Source organism: Gymnoscopelus microlampas (assembly GCF_963454915.1).
Source record: "Gymnoscopelus microlampas genome assembly, chromosome: 20".
NCBI lineage: Eukaryota > Metazoa > Chordata > Actinopteri > Myctophiformes > Myctophidae > Gymnoscopelus > Gymnoscopelus microlampas.
Genome location: NC_139957.1, coordinates 33,445,358 through 33,470,358, shown reverse-complemented (window position 1 = coordinate 33,470,358; position 25,001 = coordinate 33,445,358). Strand labels below are relative to the sequence as shown.

Genomic DNA, 25,001 nt, shown 5'->3' with positions numbered 1-25,001 from the left:
TTTTCAGATAAACTATGATATAATGAAACAAACATGAACCACTTTAGCCCTATTTTATACCTAGGCTACCCCAGCATCACTTAAACCCCAGCATCAACATATGGGGTTTAAGTGGTTAAGGCGTCATATTGCTTTTCAATTTTGTTGTGCAACGGTTGATGGTTGCATGGGGATGTGGTGGGTGGGTTGTAAAACGCTCACTTAGATGTGGAGGAGCAGTAAAACTGAAATCATCAGCAGCCATCTCCTTTTCGAGATGAGGGTCAAAGCATGGCTTTTAGAAAATGTTGCAGAATAGTAGGGTCACTTATACTATTAGTAATGTGATTCGATGTGTTTATGCTGTAGGTAGTGTAGCTCTTGATTGTATTATCTATTGCTGTTCTGTCTGCCTGTATGTATTTTGTTGCAATGTTGCGTGTTTTTTATCCTTGACGTTTCTCTGATGAACATAATGTAACATGTGTTACAAATAAAATAAAATAAAATAAATGTATTTGTATACTTGTACTGTAGCCTATGCAACTATGATTTGTATTTGAGTGTTTGCCATAGACTCTATGAGACCCCTCTTTCCCCTTGAAAGAGATATACTACATCTCAAGGAGCTAGCCTTTCAATCAGTTCTGACAAATATTAAAGTAAGGGCATTCACCATTTATAAGACAAAATTAGATTTTTTTTCAATTAATTTAACTTAAATGATTTAAGGAATGTGCCTAGGCCTGTAATTTGAACCAGCTAATAACAATAACAATGGTATAAATGAGTGCCTGGCTGGGGTATTTCTCCTCCCCTTTGCTACCAGTGTTGCCAGATCTTGTGAGATACATAAGCACATTCATAATTTAAGATTCCAAATCTGGCCTGGCACAAAACATTTTCAAGTGGGGGTTAGTAGGGAAAAATACATACTAATTACATTTGGAAGTAATCCCACATAAGCAACAACACTTTTGAAACACCAACTTTACAGAAAAAAATAAAGCCAAAGTCGCTTATAATAAGCGGACATGGCAACGCTGCTTGCTACCCCAACACCACCACAGGTGAGCTCTGTTACCACAGTAACGTTTGCAATCCTTTCTCGCGAGACTCCCGTGCACACAGAGAGAGAGAGAGAGAGAGAGAGAGAGAGAGAGAGAGAGAGAGAGAGAGAGAGACTGACAATGATCTCATCCCTACAGCAGCAACTGCATAGCAGCGCACCGAGGCAAAGCCCTGGAACTTTGTATCAAACTTCTTAAGTTGGCGTCCCTTCCATTTGGCGTCCCTTCCATGGACGGACCACCAGGCCCGGCGGGGGGAACGTATATATGTTTACCCGGGGAGCGAGCACCTTTTAACCGCCGCGGATAGGAGCACGGAGCGATGTGGACTTAAAGGACCTTCTTCTTCCACGAGTTAAACAAAAGGGAGAAAAACGCTTGTGAGAGAGAGAGAGGGAGGCATCCAGCGGTTTGGGAAGAAACGAGAGAAGAAGGTGAGTCGGATGATCAAACACGTCGCCAGTGCGTTTTGAAGCTGTGTTTAATAGCCTTGGATCAAGATGCATTAGATCCATTCTGACACGATTTGCATATCATCATAGATACGAAAGTAAAAGTCAGACTCGATCAAATACATATCTATGATATAGCCTTGATCCCAGGCTAAAGCTGCGTACTGTAGGCTATACATACATAGGTGATGTTATTATTGTGCGTGATGTTTAGGATCAGGATACAGTGTATCCTAAACATCATGCATGATGTTTAGGATACACTGTATCCTAAACATCATGCATCCGATACAAGGCGCCCAGCATTTAACATGTGTCCACACCGCTGTGCTGTGATGTGAGAAGCTAGAGCCGCTACATTGTGTCATCTCTACAGTGTTAGGAGGATCAGTGGTTCAGTGCACCCACCACAACGAATGCTAATGATGTTTGAATGACTACTGAGGAAGGAATCGTGGATTGTGGTGGGTTGGTAAGAAAAAAAAAAAACATGGATTCAGGGAAATGGTTTTGGAATTTGGATGAGCGTGAATGGGGCTGTCATGAAGTGTGTATGCGTGATGATGTGTTCAGTCAATCGTTGTTTTTTATCACAGCACAGACAGTCAAGGGCAAGGAAGGCATTGTCCTCCTCCTGAGAGGCTTGCTTTTTTTTGGAGGGGGGGGGGGGACGATTCACAGGTGGTGGCATCGAACCCAGCAGATCAACCATTAGTCTCTGCATATCAACGTGTTGTACGTACTCGTCGCTGTAGTGTGTGGAGTCTGTGGACCCCCATCCATGCAAAGCGAAATGACCAGCATGTATGCCTGGCTGCTACTGTTGTATGAGGGGGAAATAGTCCCTCTGCCTGATCATATAGCATGACGTGTGATGATTTGTTCACAGCCCTGCTATGTTGCCTGGATCATCTGGTCAGATATACATTAGGCCAGGATTTGATACGATCAATCTAGTGCTCAACCTAATCAATAATATGCTAGAGAGTGTTGCTAATATGATTTGTTGTTGTTTTTTGGTAGGCCAACATCTGACATGGGTTGCCCCCCCCCCCAATCATCAATAAGACAGCAACTATTAACCTACCACAGTGGTCAGTAACCTTAACCTTTTATGATAAGCTATTGATAGATACAGATATAGAGGGGCCTGTATTGATCCCATGGACAAATGTTGGTGTTGGAACTTGGCTAGTTTGATGTCAGCCCTACAGTATGTGAGCAGAATACTGATAATAGAACTGTGTGTCATCTCTATATGACACATATTATGAACCCCCCCCCAGCTCAAGGAACCTCTGGGTTCCTGGTTCCAAATGGACCCTTTACAGGTCTGTAAACTCTGAGGGTGTACAAATGGAACCAAATGTCTGTAACTCTGAGTGTACAAATGAACCAAATATGGACCCTTATGGGTTCATTTGGTTCCATTTAGTATTTTAGTACACTCTCAGTCAGAGTTACGGGGGTCCTTGAAATTAAAACATTTGAGAACCACTGTGATAGATATATATATATATATTTTTTCTTTCACATTAGTAAAGTGAGCGCATTGTGATGGAGTGTAGGAAACAAGCGTGGGATTGTGTGAATGCCCACAGTGCAGATTGATAGCAGCTGAACATGATAGTACAGGAACGATTAAGCAATGCAGGGGCCTGCAGTGACAAATCTGCATTCTGTGAGACAGAAGGTAAGGTAGGTACTTGTTGGCATCTCTGGCACCGTCTTATATAGTTACAAATCGTCTCTTTGTCAAGTGGAAACCTCTGAAATATCCAAAACTGTTACAAGCTTCGAGCTTGCGGATCTGCTACTTTTGATGCCTTTGTGTGACGCTGTAGTATGTATGAGCAAGTAGGGCGTTAATTTATGAAAAAAAACACAAAAAGTTCAAATCTGGAGATCAGAGGTTTCTGCCCGACAGCAGCAAAGAGGCAACGATTCCCACTGGTGGGCCGGCCTGCTAGGTTGTTGCAAGGTGGGCCGGGCCCCCAAATATTTGGCAAACAGTAAGATATTATCTAGTTCCTATGATTATTAGACGCTCCAGAAAAAAACGCGGGCAAAAATCCTTGATTAAGCAGGTTTGTAAATCCTTGTTTTTGTAAAATGAAAAATGTCATTTTACGCTCTCAAGAGTTTAGCTGGGGACCACCTGGAACCCCCTCAAGGACCACTGGTGGTCCCCAGACCACTGGTTGAGAACCACTGGTGTGTGTGAAACACCATGAAAATGGAAGCATAGCAAATCATAGTTAACAGTTCAGCAGCTATGTACATGCGGATAAGCAGTTGGGTGTCAGTGCATGCTGTAGTGTCTCCTGGACAAGTATTTGAGGAGGAGATGGGGGTGGCGGGGGGGGGGGGGGGGGGTAGATCACCTGGCATGAGTCAGGTGAGAGGAACCGAGGCTTTGGAGCTTAGCTCTGGGCAAGGATCAAGGATTTTTTGCATTCTTGATTGGCTTAGCTGACCTGTGGCGGGCATGACGGATCATATAGCCACACACTCACAGCCATTTCTTCTTTTTTTTTTTTTTTTTTACTATTCCCTTTAATCTCAGCTTTTTTTTCCCCCTTTTGATTTCCTCTATTCAGCCTGTTCTGAAGCGTATAGCCACTGCTCATTTATTGGACTGGTTCCTGTCTCTTCTGATGGGATTTCTCACGCAGAATTAATCTAGTGCAGATGCAGCAGCTTTGTATCACTATTGGGAAAAAGCATGCTGGTTCTATTTTAATCTCCCACAATGGGCCATCCAGCCTCTTGCTTTGAGATACTGACAAAAAAAATCACCCACTCCGAGGTTAAGATAAGACATTGCTGTGTGGGTTTCAATCATCTCATTTTGGGGGACAGTTGACAGGTTTGAAGTCCATAGCAGCGTTAGACCCGCATCGTGCATGTTCTATCTATGTTGTATTTTTATGTTTCAAGGTTCAGGGTTGTTCTTCATTGTTACGTCTTGTGTAGCCTACTGTACATGTACATAGGAGTCAGTGGTGGAAAAAGTACTCGAATGTTTTACTTAAGTAAAAGTATCAATTCTGCAATGTAGAAGCACTCTGTTACAAGTAAAAGTCGGGAATTCAAAATGTACTTGAGTTGGAGTACAAAAGTATTGGTATCAAAATGTACTTAAAAGTACCAAAAGTAAAGGTTCTAAAATATTTGAAAATAGCAGATCTACAAGCTCACAACGCGTCGCGACGCGTTGTGAGCTTGTAGATCTGCTATTTTCAAAAAGCCTAGGTATAAAATACAGCTAAAGTGGTTAATGAATGTTTTATAATGTAATAATTTGTATCTGCAAAATAACTAGTAACTAAAGTTTTCAAATAATTGTAGTGGAGTAAAAGGAAAAAGTGAGAAAACACAGAGTCAGTACTTGTAAGACAATAAAATAGGTCGGCGTATGTACAATGTATATGCATGGCATATTATATACACACCATCAGCATTTATCTGTAGCTGCAGTACCTTATATATACACAACAGTTGAGGTAGGAACAGTTTTCTGATGTCTCCTGTTGTCGTTGCATTTGTGAAACATTTTCTAAACAGCCATCCAGATGTAGCAGACTTGCACATTAAAAGACATGACAGACGAGCTAAGCCAAGTGCCTTGGCTTGACCTTGCACCTAGTACACCTAATTCGTAAGCCATAAAGTTAAAAAAAAAAGGGACATTCCGCCCTCCATTTCTAAGCTGCACTGCAGGATACCGTTTCTCCACACTGTTTTTTTGCAACTTCTCAGGTGATAATAGTTGTTTCCTCTCTTGTTGTAGTGGTGTCTTTTCCAGTGGTTCTCAAAGTGGGGTCCAGGGATCCCCTCAGGGTTCTTTTGAAGGGGTCCCAAAATGGACCCTTAGAGGTCTGTAACTCTGGGAGTGTGCAAATGGAACCAAATGGACCCCACTCTCAATTATGGGTGTCTTTGAAATAAAACTGTTTGAGAACTACTGGCATAGCCCATTTAAGACCTGGAGAAGCATCTGTCTCATTTCTTGATTTGAGCTAAAAAGCATCATTTTACACTTTGGCTATTTTTGAAAAATCGTGAAAATGTGTGCAAATCTTGAATATATGTATTTTCAAAGCAAACATTTGTAACTCAAATCTTTGCTTCTGGTGGGTCCCTGGAACAAAATATTTTGAGATGGGGATCCGCGGCCAAATACATATACTTTTGGTGGTCCTTGACATGAAAAAGATTGAACACCACTGATATAGAAACATACGTTTTTCAGAAAACTGTTGGGATTTAGAAGACATTTGAAGAATCGGCTTCAGGTCTTTTAGGAGAGACTTCCCTACATGTCCTGGGGAAGGTCTATGTTTTGTTGTTGTTGTGTTATTGTGGGCTATTTAGTTGTTGTTGGTTGTGGGGAATGTGTGGGGGGATTGATGTGTTACTTACACTTACAGTATGTTGTCTTATGTCATGTCATTTATTTTCATAATTTGTGTTGGAGTGGTTTGGTTGGAGTTTTGTTAAAAGTGTTGCTATCATGAGAGGTTGCCAATGCTTTATTCCAGTGGTTCTTAAAAAGTGGGGTCCGGGGACCCCCAGGGGTCCTTGAGGGGGTTTCACGGTGGTTCCATTTCTTAGAGTTATGAGGGTCCTTCCTTGAAATAATATATATTTTAAAAGAGTTAGAGAGCCACTGGTCTTTTCTAACGTGCCGCCTACGTGTTCGCAGAGGGCAAGCTTCCTGTTGCTAAGTTAGGATTATGTGTCTATTGTGTCCTGTGTGCACTGGTTGGAAGGGAATGTACGATGTACTCAAACCAAACAGTACTTGAGTCAAAGTATATCGTTGTTGTCGGGCAGAAACCTCCTATCTCCATATTCTTTTTGTGTTTTTTGTTTTGTAAATGAATGCCCTACTTGATCATACTAACTACAGCATCACACAGAAGCATCAAAAGTAGCATATCTACAAGCTCGAAACGCGCCGCTTCGCGCCGCGTTTCGAGCTTGTAGATCTGCTACTTTTGCTCCTGGTGAAAGTATGAGCAAAGTATTGCTGTATGACAATTTAGACATGATCTTCCCCCCCAAAAAATCTTAAGATTTTACAGATACATTTTTACAGATATAAGCCTCACAACAACGGGCGTTGTGAGCTTGTAGATAGGCTGCTTTAATATGACTGAAGTACAGTACTCAAAGTAAATGTACTTTGGTGGTCTTACTGTCCACCAGTGGTTATTAGGATGATGTGTCTATTGTGTCCTGTGCACTGGTCGGAAGGGAATGGGGTGAGCTAAGATGTCACGCCGCAACAAGAAGAGCATTGTGCAGCGCTCTAATGTGCCCTTCTGGAATGTGTTGGCAGCAATTATGTTAAGTGGCCATCATGAAATACTTAAACTAACTGTTTAGGTTTTTTTCTTTTTTAAACTTAAGATTAGCCCAAGACACTGTTATTAATGCTCAACTTTCAGGCTGAAGTAGGTCTATTCATTTATTGATTTAATGTCCTTTAATCACTTATAACCCATTGAATCCGAGAACTCATCTCTGTCATTTTAGATTTCTTTTGGCTATTCAAAAATAGCAGATCTACAAGCTCATAGCGCGGCACCGCGCTATGAGCTTGTAGATCTTGTAGATTGTAGATTTTGAAAAATCGTGAAAATGTGTGAAAATTTTGAATATATATTTTTTAAAGCGGACCTTTTGTTCCAGGTTGTTTTTTTCCAAAATTAGATCTGCAAGCTCATAGTATATATCACGCTTAAGCCAAATATAGGGCTTAACCGTTAAGCCCAATATTTACTTTGTTGACCGGAGTAGACGATCTACAAGCTCTGAACGGGACGCTAGGGTTCATGTGGTTAATGTTTAGGCTATTCAAAACACTCAGGTGTTTACATTCAGTTGAGGAGCGGGGTCATCTCTAGTGTAGGGTGACCATGTTTCCACACTCCCAAACTGGGACCCTTAAATGAATGCACACGTTCATGCACGTATATGTATGCACTTACATGTATATGCATGTGTATGTGTGTGCACACCATAGGAGTTTTCATCGGAATGGGCGATGATTATTTTAGTTTGAACCCATTTAAGACCTGAGGCCTTATTCTAAAAATGTCTTCTAAATCCTTCTGAACAGTTTTCTGAAACGAATATGTTGCTATATCAGTGGTGCTGAAACCTTTTCATGTCAAGGACCCCCAAAATTATATGTATTTTGGCAGAGGACCCCCATCTCAAAATATTTTGTTCCAGGGACCCCCCAGAAGCAAAGATTTGAGTTCAAAATGTTCGCTTAAAAATATATATATTCAAAGATTTGCACACATTTTCATGATTTTTGAATAGCCAAAGTATAAAATAATGGTTAAAGTGGTTAAAATGATTGTGATGCAGTGTTAACTACTTAAGCTGGGGACCCCCTGGTAGCCCCCCCCCCTACTTTGAGAACCCAATGCCTTTTAACCCATTAAGACCTGAAGCTGATTCTACAAATGTCTTCTAAATCCCAACAGTATTCTGAAAAAACGTATGTTTCTCTATCAGTAGTGCTCAAACTTTTTCATGTCAAGGACCCCCAAAATTATATGTATTTGGCCGCCGACCCCCATCTCAAAATATATGTTCCAGGGACCCCCAGAAGCAAAGATTCGAGTTAAAATGTTTTCTTTAAAACAATATTATATTCAAAGATTTGCACACATTTTCACGATTTAAAAAAAAATAGCAGATCTACAAGCTCATAGCGCGGCACTCGGTGCCGCGCTATGAGCTTGTATATCTGCTATTTTTGAATAGCCAAAGTGTAAAATAATGCTTTTTAGCTCAAATCAAGAAATGACACAGATGCTTCTCCAGGTCTTATAATGTGTTAAACCGCAACCTTCGCACTTTCCCCTCAACTTCAGGGGGAAGTGAGTGAGAATGTTTTCTCGAAATATTATTTGAAAACAGTTTTTGACCCTCGGGGTTGGGAAATGTTTAGTGCTGCATGATTGGCAGCTGTGGACCCCGGGGCCTGTCTGACTGCTGTGACTGTCTTGTAGTTGTTGATAGCGGGGAAGACAGACTAAACAGACCCTGAGATGTGTCCCTGGACGAATCCAGTACAACACCACGCTCCAGCAAGTCTGCTGCCATTTTTACTGTAGCGGGGCAACACTTAATAGAGCAAATCCATTTAATCGGTCATACAAAAAATAATAATTGATAATCCATTTTTTTAAATAACCAATTGATATTGGTGGGGGGAAACTTAAGTTAAAAAAAAAGAAAAGAAGCAAAATAGCAGATCTACAAGCTCATAACGCGTCGCAATGTCCGACACGGTTGCACGACTCAGTTATTATAGAAAAAAAAAGATTTGAAAATGTTTCCATGTCAATTCACTCAAAATATAAAATGAATAAAACGAATGCTTCTCGATTAATCGAAAACGTAATTGACATAATATTAATCTAAGAAAGACCGTTGCAGTGTGAATTCGCATGGTGACTGTTGTTAACCATTGCAAGGACTGAAAAAAAATGACTCATCATTAAAGCCAGAGCCGCTGTTAAAGGCCTGAAATAATGTGATAAAAAGGGAAGTTCAGTCAGCTGTGCTCTGACTGACTGACTGACTGACTGACTGACTGACTGGGCATGGCCTCACTTACTCAGCCTGTAGTCACATGTCAGATGACCTGGTGACTGACAGCATTATGTAAACCTGTGATTCTGAATCCTTTTAATTTCAAGGAGAAAAGGAAAAAAGTGTTAATTCAACTCTAAGACTGTACAAATGGAACCAAATGGACCCTTACGGGTCCATTTGGTTCCATCTGTACACCCTCAGAGTTACATACCCATAAGAGTCCATAACTATCGAATCATTTAGCCCTTTTCCCCCCCTCTTGTTTCTTTCTTTTTGCTATATTTTAATCTGATATTCATTTTGATTTGGGATTTCGAAAGTGAAAAAAACAATTGTTTTTATTAACATATTCGAAATAAACATGACTAAACTAAACAAAAACTAAACATTTAGTCAGGGTAGCCCTTGGAAACCTCCTCAAGGACCCCCTGTTGGGGAGGTCCCCACTCCCCACTACAGGCCCTTAACATTGAGAAGCAGTGATGTAAACTACATGGGGGTTGATGAGTTTCACTGTGATGAGGTGTGATTGTGTGGCTCTCTTGTGTTGCTCTGGCTTCCTGTAAACTGTTGGAATGCTCGCCTCCTTTGTCCGGCCCGTAGGCCGGGCCAGAGTGTGAGCCAGGCCAACGGAACAAGCTAGACTACAGAGAGAGAGAGAGAGAGAGGGCTCCGGAAGCTACAATAGCCATGATGTCATCTCTTTCAGTGCCGCTGTCACAAAGTAAGCGGCATCTAAACAAAGACAATCATCCCTCTGTATGCCACCCCACCCACTGCCTGCATATCGGGGATCGGGAACACACACACACAAAAATGCCTGGTAATTCTGACTGTGCTTGTGCGAGTCCTGACAGAAGCGGTTCTGGTGCGCAAATTGTGTCGGGTGGGTTGCCCTCGTCCGGATCTCTATCCGGTGGGCGTCTGCTGTGTTACAGGGCTGCAAGGCTGTGGTTTTTTAACTTACATTTTTTATCCCACGATTTTGCAACCCCATTTTTTTCCACCCACTGCTAATTGTCTTAAGTAATCCTGGGCGCTACACTCCCTCTGCCAGCCTAGGGAGAGCCCAGAGCCGAGCTCATGCCTCCTTCAATACATGAGAGCTAGCAAGCCGCTTCGTATCACCTGACAGGGGGGGGGAGTTTCCCCGTTTGGACGTAGCGCGTGGAAGGAACACGTTATTCCAACCAGGTCCTTTTCCCCTCCATCAGGCGCCCCGGCTGACCAGGGGGAGGCAGTATAGAGACCAGGATTACTGCATGTTTTTGTGAGGATACCTACCCTAGGGTAGGGAAGGCTGTGGTTCTTTAACAATTTCATGTCAAGGACCCCCAAACCTATATGTATTTGGCTCGGGGACCCCCATCTGAAAAGGTTTTGTTGTGCTAGGGACCCCCAGAAGATTTCTAAAAATAGAATTTATGTAAAAATATTTCCAGAAATAGCAGATGTACAAGCTCGTTGATCTGACATCTTTTAATAGCCAACATATAAATGGATAAAGTGGTTGAAGTGATTGATGCTATGTATGAACTACTTTTGTTGGGGACCCCCTGGAAACCCCCCCCCCCCCTCCCGTCTGATTGAAAATAGCTGATCTACAAGCTGTTGTTGTGAGCTTGTAGATCGGATTGTGAATCGATTATTTGATCAATTTATCGATTTATTCTTTCTCATAATCCAATCAAATCAATGAGTTAGATTCTCTACACCACGCACCCCCTACTTCTGTGTTTGTTTGTGTTTCCTCCAGTGGTCTTTTGTGAAAGCCCCGGCGTGCCGTGAACTCAAGTAACCTCTTGGGGGTTGAATGGGACGCCTTTTTCTTTCTGGCCCCGGTTCAAACCCTCAACCCTCAACCCACACAGTCAAACCAGCACAGATCAGACAGGGTGTAATTCCCCTTCCCTCCCGCTCCCCTCAAGTCCCCAACAAGTGCTCAAAATAGTCATACGTTTGAGGGGGGAGAGAGCGGAAGATGGAGGGGAAAGAAAGAAAAACACCCCCAAGTAGATCAGAGAGGAAAAAAAAGATCCAAGATGGAAAAACAAAAACTTTCCGTAATGAAATCTTGGATATTGACGTTGGAGCGTTGCTGTAGGCTATCTGCGCTGACATAGCGATGATGACATGCGTGGTGTTGCCTCGACTTGTCTGTCACTCGCATGGGCCTTCTCTCTCTCTCTCTCTCTCTCTCTCTCTCTCTCTCTCTCTCTCTCTCTCTCTCTCTCTCTCTCTCTCTCTCTCTCTCTCTCTCTCTCTCTCTCTCTCTCTCTCTCTCTCTCTCTCTCTCTCTCTCTCTCTCTCTCTCTCTCTCTCTCTCTCTCTCTCCAGTGGTGGAAGAAGTAAGATTAAGAATGATCTGATTCTGCAACTAGTAACTACAGTAGTTCATATAATTGTAGTAGAGTGAAAAGTACAATTAGTTGCCTCTGAGACGTAGTGGAGTAAAAGTACTCGGTATGAGCAGTGGTTCTGAAAGTGGGTCCTGGGGGGTCCCCAGCAAAATATGTAAATACAGCATCACAATCATTTTAACCACTTTATCCATATTTATGTTGGGCTCTTCAAAAATAGCAGATCTACAAGCTTGCAGTGCGGCAACGAAGTGCTATTTTTGAATATCGGATATGCTGAATCATTTATTTAAAAAAATGAACGCAAAGCTGCTCTTCTTGGGGGACTCTGGCACAAACTCTTTTCAGATGGGGGGGGGGGGGGGGGGGTCGGTGGCCAGATACATTTCAATTTTGGGGGTCCTTGACATGAAGAAGTTAGAGAACCACTGCTATAGAGAGCTTTGAAACCATTTTTTCGACTAAAACTATGACAAAATGTTCGTCGACTACCTTTTTTCACTGACGAAAACGTAATAAAAACAAAACAAAAAATAAGCTATGATGACTAAAACTAAGGCTAAATATGTTGACAATTTCGTCAACAAATAAAAACTAGACTAAAATATTAGTGAGGGACTAGTGAAGAAGAGATCCAGTAGAACTAAAAGACGCTTGGGTGTTGCGCTCTGAAAATAGCAGATCTACAAGCTCACAGCTTGTAGATCGGCTATTTTCAGCACGTAACCAAGTATAAAATCTGCCTTTAAGACGCCATCAAGGCACCGCCAAAATACATTTTAGTCGACTAAATCAACTGTAGATTTAGTCGACTAAAATCTTATGGTATTTAGTCAACTAAAACTAAACTAACAGTAACACATTTCAGGTGACTACAATATGACTAAAACTAAATGGAATTTTATTCAAAAGACTATGACTAAAGCTAAATCAAAAAATGCTGTCAAAATCAACAGTGTTTGAAACATGGAAATACTCCACCACTCACTCTCTCTCTCTGGAACAGATTATAAAGCCCAGTGCTCCCAGTAAAGTGAAAACAGCGGCCCCTGTGCAGCGCAGGCAGGGCCCGGCCGGCCCCATGCAGAGGGCCTGTATATATGTGGGCAGTACAGTGGTGGAAAAAGTACTCAAATGTGGTACTTAAGTAAAAAAAATCTTTACTGCAATGTAGAAGTACTCTGTTACAAGTAAAAGTCCAGAATTCAAATTTGACTCGAGTAAAAGTACAAAAGTATTGGTATCAAAATGTACTTAAAGTAACAAAAGTAAAAGTACTAAAATGTTTGAAAATAGCAGATCTACAAGCTCACAACGCGTCGCGATGCGACGCGTTGTGAGCTTGTAGATCGGCTATTTTCAAACAGCCTAGGTATAAAATAGGGCTAAAGTGGTTAATGTATGTTTCATAATGTAATCATTTACATCTGCAAAGTAACTAGTAACTAAAGTTTTCAAATAACTGTAGTGGAGTAAAAGTACAATATTTGCCTCTGAGATGTAGTGGGGTAGAAGTAAAAGTACTGGAAATTGGAAATACTCAAGTAAAGTACAAATACCTCAAAATCGTACTTAAGCACAGTACTTGAGTAAATGTACTTAGTTACTTTCCACCACTGGGTGGGCAGTAGTGGAAATATTTCCCCAAACAAAACCACAGAGGCTTTACTAGTTTGTCCCCGCTGTGGACAGAAATGTGAGAAGCATGCAGGAATGCGTGAGGGCTTGGCCCGCTGGCTTCAGCCGGAGAGTGTGTACTGTATACGGCTCTCGAACGCTGCCGGAGGAGACAGGTCTGTTCAGCTCGCCCTCATTCCTAGTTTGCATTTTTGTTATTTCCAGGGTGGCGGGTGAAACCCTGGCTGGCAAAAAAACGAGGCAACCGTGCATGGCGGGCGGGCGGGCGGGTGGTTTCCCCTTTCTTTTTTTTCTCTCCCTTCTTTCCAGGCACCTGATACTCAGACACATTAAAGCAAAGCATGCAGAACATTGTTTCTGCTGCTACGGCGAAAGTGTGTTCTGGCCTTTTTATTCCGTTTGCTGCCCCGCGTTTCCTGCATTCCAGCTCAGAAATCCCTCTTCATATTTGCTCCCAAGATTCCACATCCTCTTTTTTTCTTTTTTTTTTTACCAGGGAATACATTTCGTTGCTGTCGGGGCAGAAACCTTGTATCTCCGTATTTAAACTTTTTTTTTTGCCTTTTTAATGCCTTACTTCGTCATACTACAGTGTCAAGAAAAAGTAGCAAATCGTAGTCGGATCTGCAAGCTCACGATGCGTCTCATCTCAACGCATTGAAACATCTATTTTAAGTGAAAGTTGAGTTAAGTCTGTCTGTTGGTTTTTCTAACCAAGACCTGGAACGCATCTGTGTCACTTTTTGATTTGAGCTAAAAAAGCATTATTTTACACTTTGGCTATTCAAAAATAGCAGATCTACAAGCTCATAGCGCGGCACCGAGTGCCGCGCTATGAGCTTGTAGATCTGCTATTTTTGAAAAAAGGTGAAAATGTGTGCAAATCTTTGAATATATATTATTTTAAAGCGAACATTTGTAACTAAAATCTTTGCTTCTGGGGGTCCCTGGAACAAAATATTTTGAGATGGGGGTCCGCGGCCAAATACATATCAATTTGGGGGTCCTTGACATGAAATCGTTTGAGAACCACTGATATAGAAACATATGTTTTTCAGAAAACTGTTGGAATTTAGAAGACGTTTTCAGGTCTTAATGGGCTAAACATCGAACCATTGAAAAGTATTAACAATAGGGGTGTGCCGATACACTAATTTCACAAAACGATACGATACGATATTTGGCTCACAACTTCGATACGATTTCGATACGATACGCACTTTTTTTATTATGAAAATATATGGAGGAGAAAAAAAGAAAATGCAAACAAATAATTCTGTTTTTGCATTATTCAGACATGCAAACTTGTAGCTTTTCAGCTACAATAGCCGTTTTGAATCCAAATAGTATGACACCTGACCCGAAAAAAAAACATGTTGTCACTCTTTTCACTTCGGGGCCGTTTGCATGCCTGATTATTATGATTGTAAAAAAAAAAAAAATTTTTTTTTCCAAAACGATACATATCGTCGCGAAAACGTATCGCGATATATCGCGGGACGATATATCGGCACACCCCTAATTAACAAGAGCTTGTTTGTGACCAAATAGTAACTTAATTGGATCCATTGGACCAAAGGCTCTCCCCCCCCCCCCCCCCATTTCCTGAAAGGTAACAGTTTTTTGGAGTTACAAGGTTTCCACCCCGACAGCGTAGGTAGGACTTCCACCCTGTGTAGTGAGTGAGTTCCTGCAGCATGCGGCCCATGGCAGTGCAGGGCTGCTGGGAGGCTGGAATGAGACTGCTGGGAACCAAGCGCTTCCTTATCCTGGATACAGATACAGCTGACGTTGGTTCTCTTTGAAATACAGGTGGACTGGCAGCTGTTTTATATTGTGTATATATAGATACACACGCACGCACACACACACACACACGCACACGCACACGCGCACGCACACGCATGTGCCCTCATTCCACTCGGAACTATTTCTGTAATTATTATATAAAAAGGCATTTCAGTCTGTTGTTATCTAAGACTTACTATTACAAGGGCAGAAAATCGATTCACTGTATATAGCGTCCCTAGACTGGGGGGGGGAGGGCGAACATTTGGCCAAAACGTTGATCTTGTAGATCTGCTGTTTTCGGTGAAGTGATTTGGTTTAGAGTGGAAAAAGTAGGGGGTGGGGGCGGGGGCTATCGAAGACCCCTGGGGGACACCGGTCATGTCAGTATGTAGGGTTTAATTGGTTAATTGATGAAGGATTGTTGGTTTGTCCATATCGTCTGTGTCGGGTGGATGTTCAAAAATGGCAAAAATGATTAGCAGATCGACAAGCTCGAAACACTTCACGGCACATTTCGAGCTTGCAGATCTGCTATTCTTTGATACTTTTGCATAGTTTACTATAGTGTGATCAAGTAGGGCATTCATTTACCAGTCACTTTGTGCCGTGTTTGCAGGGCTTGCACGTCCTTTTTTTCACCCAAATCTTCTCTTCTGGGGGTCCCTGTGGCACAAAAAAACATTTTCAGAATGCATATCATTTTCGGGGTCCTTGGCATGAAAACGTTTGGCCAAACTGGTCATTTGAAACATGGTTATTATGGGTCCAGAATGTCCATATGGGTGCATCCCTGTCGGAGACCAAACATTTCCATTTGGCTCCGGGTGCAGAGGGCAGATAGAGCCAACTAATAACAAACATGGCTGATTGTCCCAGACTCTCTCTCTCTCTGTCTCTCTGTCTCTCTGTCTCTCGGTCTCTCTGTCTCTCTGTCTCTCTGTCTCTCTGTCTCTCTGTCTCTCTGTCTCTCTGTCTCTCTGTCTCTCTGTCTCTCTGCCTGTTTCCTGTGTATTTCATTGATGAATTGGTGGATAAACCCTGGCTAGAGCTTTTGCTGCAGGAAGGAACAAATGCACACAGCATTATGCACAGCGTTAAGCCAAACCTTGTGGACGATGATGTGTCCATATTAGCCCAGCGGTTCTCAAAGTGGGGTCCGGGCAGGGATTCACAGGGTTTCTTTGAGGGGGTTCCAGGGGGTCCCCAGCTAAAGAAGTGAACTTATTATGTAGCATCATAAATCAGTTTAAACACTTTGAACCTCTATACTGTGCGATCTACACACGGTCAGCTTGTAGATCGGCAAAAAGTGTTGCACTTTACTGAAAATTGTCGCTTATAAGGACATGCCCAAATTAGGTACACCAGGTTAAACCTTGTGGAACGAAGTGGCCCTTCCGGGGGCCTATATCGAACTATAAATGGCAGAACCCTCTGTATGTATGTATGTATTTATAACTCTGGCACCACTGTCCCAACGGAATGACCTCAAACGTGTGTGTGTCCCTGAAGATGACCCGGGGGGTGTGCAGTGCTGCCGACTGGGAAGTCGATTGGACCAATGGTTTCCGAGAACCAATAAAGCACGGATCATCTGCCAGCGGGGTCTGTAGAGGACACACCTAAATCTGTGTGTTTGGGTGGTGGTTGTAGGCCAAGAAATCGTTGCGCTTGTAGATCGGCAATTTTCAAAAATGTTTTGCCTCTTTCTCACATTGTTTTACGGTTTGGCCAATGTTTTTGTGACGCGATATTATACTTTTGCTGGGGACCCCCTGGAATCCACCCCCAAGGACCCCTGGGGGTCCCCTGACCCCACTTTGAGAACCACTGGTGTACACTACACAGTCCTGGATGGTGGCCTTCTGCTCCTCTTAAGCCAGTGCTCCTCAAACCATTTAATTTCAAGGACTCCCAAAAAATACACAAAAAAATGCAATATGGAGATAAGAGGTTTCTGCCCGACAGAAGCAACTTCGTTGCTGATATACCACTGTTTGTCTCTCCACTGCAGTCTACCTGTTCTACTCTATACTGTAAGCTGTAGTGCTGCTATACTGTGCTAGTGCGGCTAATAAGCACTGCTTCATTAGCACCTAGCTGTCTTGATTTATTGCTAAGCAACCACACTGTTTACATTGACTGGAGGAGAGGAGCACAGAAACTTCAACATGTACTTATCTCCCCGTCAACTTATAATAGTACATCCCTAGTGTTTACATTTTGCTGAGTGTGTATTTGCTATTTGTGGAGAAGATGCGCGCGCGTGTGTGTGCGTGTGTGTGTGTGTGTGTGTGTGTGTGTGTGTGTGTGTGTGTGTGTGTGTGCTATTTGTGCGTTTGCTGTGATTGTGCTCACAAAACACACACACACACACACACACACACACGCACACGCACACGCACACGCACACACACACGCACACGCACAGCCACACATTGGAGAGATGCACTGTTAGATGCAAATGAAGGGGATCACACAGAGTTCCAGGATAAAACTCGGCATGATTTCTCCGCTGTGACTTGTGTTGATGCAAAGCTGGGATTATTGCCAGCCGGGGGGATAAGGAGGCCATGTTAATTGCATTCCGCTTCACTCCGCATCTCCACCGACCGGGACTAAAACACGAGAATTATTGGAACGACTGTCTGATGCTGTCCAGCTAATAAAGTGTATTTTTTTAATCTGCATGGCCCTTTTTACTGTTGCTGTGGTTCACTGTGTGAATGCGCTCTTCTTTTTCTTAAACCCTATATATATACTTCATCGACTGGGGTCTCCCAAGGGGTCCCCTCCCTTTCCCCCCTGCTATACCAGATGTCTTTGTTGGAAAATAGCCTATCTACAAGCTCACTAAAATGTGACGCAACATGACGTATTGTGAGCTTGTAGATCGACAATTTTACTTATTTTCTCTCAACGTTTGCCTGTATTGACACGCCCAGAATAGGGACATTATTATGAATGGGAGAATTGCAAGCGAAGGCTTACTGGTTTAGGTGGGTTGCGATAGAAATGGTTTTGGAACAGGCGTCATAGACATGTCCGTACACGGTCAAATGTGTAGTTTTATATATATTAGCGGTTCTGGCCGCTACTCGGCCCTCACATCTAGAGTTCGGGCCGCACAGGGGGGGGGCTTGGTCAGAGAACCCATTGTAGCCGTCTGTCTGTGTCCCTTTTTATGCCCATATATGGATATCTCTGTATCTGTCGGTTCTTGTCCCTTTTATGCCCATATATGGAGATCCCCTCAGTATATATATGGAAATATTGGTCGAATCGGCGGTTGGACAACCGCATATCCCAACGACTGGGCGGCGGTCACCGCGTTCCCTCGAGTCCTTGGCCATGCGCACGCCGAGTTTGAAGTATGTTGGTCCCATGTTTGCACATGACCATATATGGCCATAGCGGTCGGATATGTGGCTCTGGACATAATCTGGATATCTCCATACATACCGTGCAATGGCTCTATTGATAAGACCCAATAATTGAAATGCCAGTCTCCAGGTTTTGTTCAGAACAGGTAGGACACGATTGTAGTTCATGCTGAAATACTGTCTTTTAAAACGTGTAGCATATGTGGCATCGGGACTATGCCACACACTACGAGTCCACTAGTATACGTTTAGGGCTAGTTGTCTCCGCCAGGAGACATTGTTTTCACTTTCTACATGTCAAGCTAACATTGGTCAAGCCTCACGTGACACGTGACAATACGGTGAAATAGTGTGGTCTGATTGGCTAGTGACGTATAGCGGCCTATAAATACATGTGTCACTTTGAAAGAGTCTGTGCCTCTTTCAAAGTGAGGTAAGACAGGAATAATCACGAAATGGCTGAGAAATGGCGGATATTGTAACAATTGGATAGGACACTTACACAGACAGGACAGATAGGACACTTACATAGGACACTTACATAGACAGGACGGATAGGACACTTATACAGACAGGACGGATAGGACACTTATACAGACAGGACGGATAGGACACTTATACAGACAGGACGGATAGGACACTTATACAGACAGGACGGATAGGACACTTATACAGACGGATAGGACACTTGTGTCATGTTACTATGACACAGTAACATGTTCTATTTTTTGTAAGAATTAGAACATAAGAAGTAGAACATTCCCAACATTCCCAAGTCTGCTGGCGGAGACTTTTTCTAGTTTAATTTGTTACAGGTAATTTTGATATTATTGAGAGCTCATTTTGCTCTCAATAATAGCTCATTTTGCTCTTTTGAAATGGATGATGACGCCGTGTTTGGGAGGATGATATGACAATATGTCACTAGGTCTGTCACAATTATTACATAATCGCAATTATTTGAGATAATCCCAATTATATTTTGCATAATCGTTTCTGTGTTGAAACATTTTCATATATTTTCAAACATTTTCAAGTGTTTTTAGCTTGTAGATCAGCTATTTCCACTATTCATGTATTTTTTTTCTATCACACTTTAAGTATAAAATGATGTACATTATTTGTCATATCAGCCCTGTGCACCTTTTGTTTACGAAGCCTAAAAAGCCTTTTCTGGTGTTCCAACGACAAAAAAAACACAATTATATCGTTAATCACAATTATTTGTGTGACAATTAATCGTCACGTAAAAAAATGACACAATCGTGACAGCCCTAAACATGTCACAGTTTCAGAGGTGGGTAGAGCGTGTGTGTGCGCGTGTGCATGCTTAACCCATTAAGACCAGGAACGCATCTCTGTCATTTTGAGATTTCTCTGGCTATTCAAAAATAGCAGATCTACAAGCTCATAGCGCGGCACCGAGTGCCGCGCTACGAGCTTGTAGGTCTGCTATTTTTGAAAAATCGTGAAAATGTGTGCACAATCTTTGCATATATATTTTTGCTTTGAAAATATACGTTCAAAGATTTGCACACATTTTCACGATTTATATTCAAAAATAGGAAATCTACCAAAATGAGCTTGTATATCTGCTATTTTTTGATAAATCTTAAAATGACACACATGATGCGCGTTCCCGCTCCTAATGGATTAAAGTCTGCAGTGCAGGCTGGCAGAGAGAGAGAGAGAGAGAGATAGAGAGAAAGAGAGGGAGAGAGAGAAGTGCACCATGCAGGCTTTTGGACTGTGATTTAGCAGCAGACAGGGGGCTGCCCTGTGTTACGCAACACCAGCTGAAATATGGCTGCCCACATGACTCTCTGTATGAATTGATTAACTTGGCAGCCTGACTGTTTATAATTGGACTCAAAGTGCAGCAGGCGATACATTGGCCACGTGCCAGAGGAATCGATGGCCCGGGGGGGTGTGCGGGGGTGGGGGGGCATGCTTTATGTGTGCTGCTGGTGCTGCTGCTGTGTACCTTCCCTTCCCTACGCTGTTGTGGATGTGTCCTGTCCTGTCCTACTCTGTGTGTGTGTGTGTATATTTCCACCGTGTTCACAGGATTAGACGCAGTATGTCTTTTTGGCTGAGGTGTGTGTGTGTGTGTGTGTGTGCTTGCTTGTATTACTATATTTGTGAGGGCCATATGTCCCCACACAAGTATAGTAGAACATGAGAAATAGACATTGTGAGGACTGTTTTCCTTGGTCCTCACACTAACAAAAAATGTTAGAGGCTTACAATTCTGAAAAGATTCAGGTTGGGGTTAAGGTTATATTAGGCATTTACCATTTAGAGGTTAGGTTTAAGGGGTTTGTGGGTTGGGTTATTATGCCTGATTTATACTTAGTTGCTCGCCGGTTGTCGTTCACCGAAAATAGCTGATCTACAAGCTCACAGAGCGTCACATTGCAAGCTTTTTAGTTTGGCTAGTATTTTCTGCTTTAGGCTTAATCGGCAACCAAAAAAATGTTGATGTCCTCGCAAGTATAGTTAATACAAACGTGTGCGCGCGCGTGTGTGTGTGTGTGTGTGTGTGTGTGTGTGTGTGTGTGTGTGTGTGTGTGTGAATAGTGACTTGTGAACCTGCATGCAGAAGGATAATTTTGGCGGCGTGCCCGAGTGCAGCAGCATTACCGCATGCTTCAGAAAAAGACCTGTCCACCCTGACACAGGCTGCTGGGACTGTGTTCTCCACCGAGTCAAAGAGTGAAGGACTCTTCCCCCGGCCTCTATCAGGAGGGGGGTTGAACTATAAAGCATAATTTATGCCGGGAATTTTCTTTTCTTTTCTTTTCTTTAGCACAAAAAAAAACAACAACATACAAAACAGTACACAAATGTATAGGAGGGAAAATGTGCTGGGAGGAGGCAAGAAGCCCAGAGGGCTTATACGAGGCCTCCACCTATGTAGAACACTATAATAAATAAATACAACATTTTTAGCCAACAAAGTTGGCACGCATGATTATATAAAATTACAAAGTATAAAAGTAAAAAATCGGCAACAAACATGACTATGCCTGATTACCAGTGACATGATTACTGATAATAATAATTAACCAACAGCCAGTGCTAATTTCGTCGACTAAAACTATGACGAAAAATGTTCGTTGACTACCTTTGCTCACTGATGGAAAAAAAAACTATGCTATGATGACTAAAACTATGACGAAATATACTGACAATTTCGTCAACAAATAAAAACATGTGTAGTGGTCCAGTAGAACTAAAAGACAAGTCATTTTATGTTTGGTTGCGCTCTCAAAATAGCTGATCTGCAAGCTCACAACTCGTCGCTCACAACACGCTGTCCTGTGCAACTTTTAATATTTTAATATTTATTTTTTATTCATTCACCCATTAATACCTGGAACGCATCTGTGTCATTTTTAGATTTGAGCTAAAAAGCATTTACACTTTGGCTATTCAAAAATAGCAGATATACAAGCTCTTGTATATCTGCTATTTTTGAAAAATCGTGAAAATGTGTGCAAATCTTTGAATATATATATATATTTTTAAAGCGAACATTTTTAACTCAAAGCTTTGCTTCTGGGACCCCCTGGAACAACATATTTTGAGATGGGGGTCCGCGGTCAAATACGTATAATCTTGGGGGTCCTTGACATGAAAAAGATTGAGCACCACTGATATAGATACATACGTTCTTCAGAAAACTGTTTGGATTTAGGAGACATGTAGAATGTTTTGAAATAATCACAATTACTTTACATAATTGTCATTGATTGTTTCCATGTGAAAAATGTGCATAGATTTTCAAATAATAAATACCTGATCTACAAGCTTACAACGGGTCAACCGTAAAGGTCCTTACACACCGGGGAGATTTTTTCGTGCGAATAATGCGTTTTTTTTAAAAAACCTTATAAAGTCAATGGCTCCGTACATGGAGCGAAAAAGCGAAGCGAAAAAGCGTCTTTTAATTATTCGGAACGAGTCCGAATTTTGCGTATATTCGCTATATTCGCCGGTGTGTAACAACCTTAACCCTTTACGCCATTTTACATTTTTTTTTTTAAATTATAAAATGATTAAATATGTCAGTAATGTCTTTGTATATTGAAGTTATGCGTCATATCTAGCCCTGTGCAACTTTCCTTTACAAAGGCTGAAAGCCAAAAAAGATATGTACATCATGTCTTCATTATGTTCCAATAACGTTCCAAACGACACAAACACAAAATGAAATCGTTAATCGCAAATTATTTGTGTGACAATGAATGTTGGAGTGAAATGTCATAATGGTGAGACAGCCCCCCCCCCCCCTATAGTCCCCATGGGGATTTCCTGGGCAGGATAATGGGTCCCCAGCCTCCTCCTGTGTTCTCTCTCTCTCCCTTTCATCACTGCATGCTCTCTCTCTCTCTCTCTCTCTCTCTCTCTCTCTCTCTCTAGTCTCCACTGACAACCCTCCGACACCCAGCTATACCCCAGCTTCAGTGGTGGAAAGTAACTAAGTACATTTACTTAAGTACTGTACTTAAGTACCATTTTGAGGTCTTTGTACTTTACTTGAGTATTTCCAATTTCCAATACTCTTACTTCTACTCCACTACATCTCAGAGGCAAATATTGTACTTTTACTCCACTACAATTATTTGAGAACTTTAGTTACTAGTTACTTTGCAGATCTAAATTATGATATTATGAAACATACATTAACCACTTCAGTCCTATGTTATACTTACTGTAGGCTATTTGAAAATAGCGCGATGCGACGCGTTGTGAGCTTGTAGATCTGCTATTTTCAAACATTTTAGTACTTTTACTTTTAGTACTTTAACCCATTAAGACCTGGAACTGTGTCATTTTTAGATTTGAGCTAAAAAGCATTATTTTACACTTTGGGCTAGGTGCCGCGCTGTGAGCTTGTAGATCTGTTATTTTTGAAAAATCGTGAAAATGTGTGCAAATCTTTGAATATATATATTTTTAAAGCGAACATTTTTAACTCAAATCTTTGCTTCTGGGGGGTCCCTGGAACAAAACACTTTGATGGGGGTCCGCCGCCAAATACATATAATTTTGGGGGTCCTTGACATGAAAAAGATTGAGCACCACTGATATAGAAACATCATTTTTTAAGAATACTGTTGAGATTTAGGAGACATGTAGAATCGGCTTTAGGTCTCAATGGGTCAAGTACATTTTGATGCCAATACTTTTGTACTTTTACTGAAGTACATTTTTAATTCTGGACTTTTACTTGTAACAGAGTATTTCTATATTGCAGTATTGGTACTTTTACTTAAGTAAAGAATTTGAGTACTTTTTCCACCACGGCTGACAACCCTCTCCGACACCCAGCTCTACCCCAGCTTTTCCCCTGTACTCAGCACCTAGCAAGCCTCAAGGTTTTCATCCCGCTAAAGAAGTGCTTAGCGCGGCTCTTTATCGCTTTTATATTTCTTCTCCTACGAGGAGTTTCGACACCACACCACACCACACCCCCCCTAAAAAAAATCCCCTTAAGAAAAACAGTGGTGGAAAGTATAAAAGTATTTACTCAAGTGCTGTTACTTGAGTGCAATTTTAACCATCCCATATGATTGAGCGCGGTGGTGTAAAGTACGTTTACTCAAGTGCTGTAGGTTAAGTACACTTTTGTGGATTTTTTACTTTACTGGGGTATTTCCAATTTTCTGTACTTTTACTTCTACTCCACTACGTCTCAGAGGCAAATGTTGTACTTTTACTCTACTACAATTGTTTGAAAACTTTAGTTACTACTTTGTAGATTTTGATTATTATTACAAAACATACAGTAACCACTTCAGCCCTATATACATTTCGGCCATTTGAAAATAGCCGATCCACAAGCTCACAATGCGTCGCGATGCGACGCATTGTGAGCTTGTAGATCTGCTATTTTCAAGAGATTTTTATACATTTGAAAACTTGAAATGGGACATTATCGCGACGCATTGTGAGCTTGTAGATCTGCTATTTTCAAGAGATTTTTATACATTTGAAAACTTGAAATGGGACATTCTGCATAATGAGTACTTTTGGTACTTTAAGAACATTGTGATGCCAATACCTTTGTACTTTTACTCAAGCACATTTTGAATTCCGGACTTTTTGATTTGGAGACATTTTGGAAAACTTGAGTACCGTAGTTATACCTCTGGTACTTTGAAGTATATTTTGATGCCGATATATATATATATATACGATAATACTTTTACTCAAGTAAAATTTAGAATACAGGCCTTTTACAGTGTACTTGTAACTGTATTTTTCTACGTCGTGGCATTGCTGCTAATATGAGTTACTTCTTCCACCATTGCTTCCAACCTTTCACCTTGACTGTGCACTCACAGGACCAGTGGTGTTAAGTAACTAAGTACATTTACTCAAGTACTGTACCATTTTGAGGTATTGTTCTTTTTTTTTTACTTTAGTGCAGTATTTCCAATTTTCAATACTTTTACTTCTACTCCACTACAGTTCATCTCTGAGGCAAATATTGTACTTTTTACTCCACTATAATTCTTTGAAAACTTGCAAGTTACTTTGTAGATTTTGATTATTATTACAAAACCACTTCAGACCTATGTATATATACTTTGGCAATTTCAAAATGGCCGATCTACAAGCTCACAACGCATTGCTCTGCGACACGTATTAAAGGATTTCTATACATTTGAGAATGAGTAAAATGGGACCTTC

The 25,001-nt window shown here is 41.6% G+C and overlaps 1 protein-coding gene across 1 annotated transcript in view; it reads left to right on the top strand.

Moving 5' to 3' along the window:
- Window positions 1-1,173: 1,173 nt before the first annotated feature.
- The window catches only part of LOC311036623 (signal-induced proliferation-associated 1-like protein 1), a 125,197-nt gene continuing 101,369 nt past the window's right edge, over window positions 1,174-25,001 (top strand). The window contains exon 1 of the mRNA XM_084045447.1: window positions 1,174-1,483. The gene's annotated coding sequence lies outside the window, so the exon portion shown is untranslated. The remainder of the gene's footprint in view (window positions 1,484-25,001) is intronic.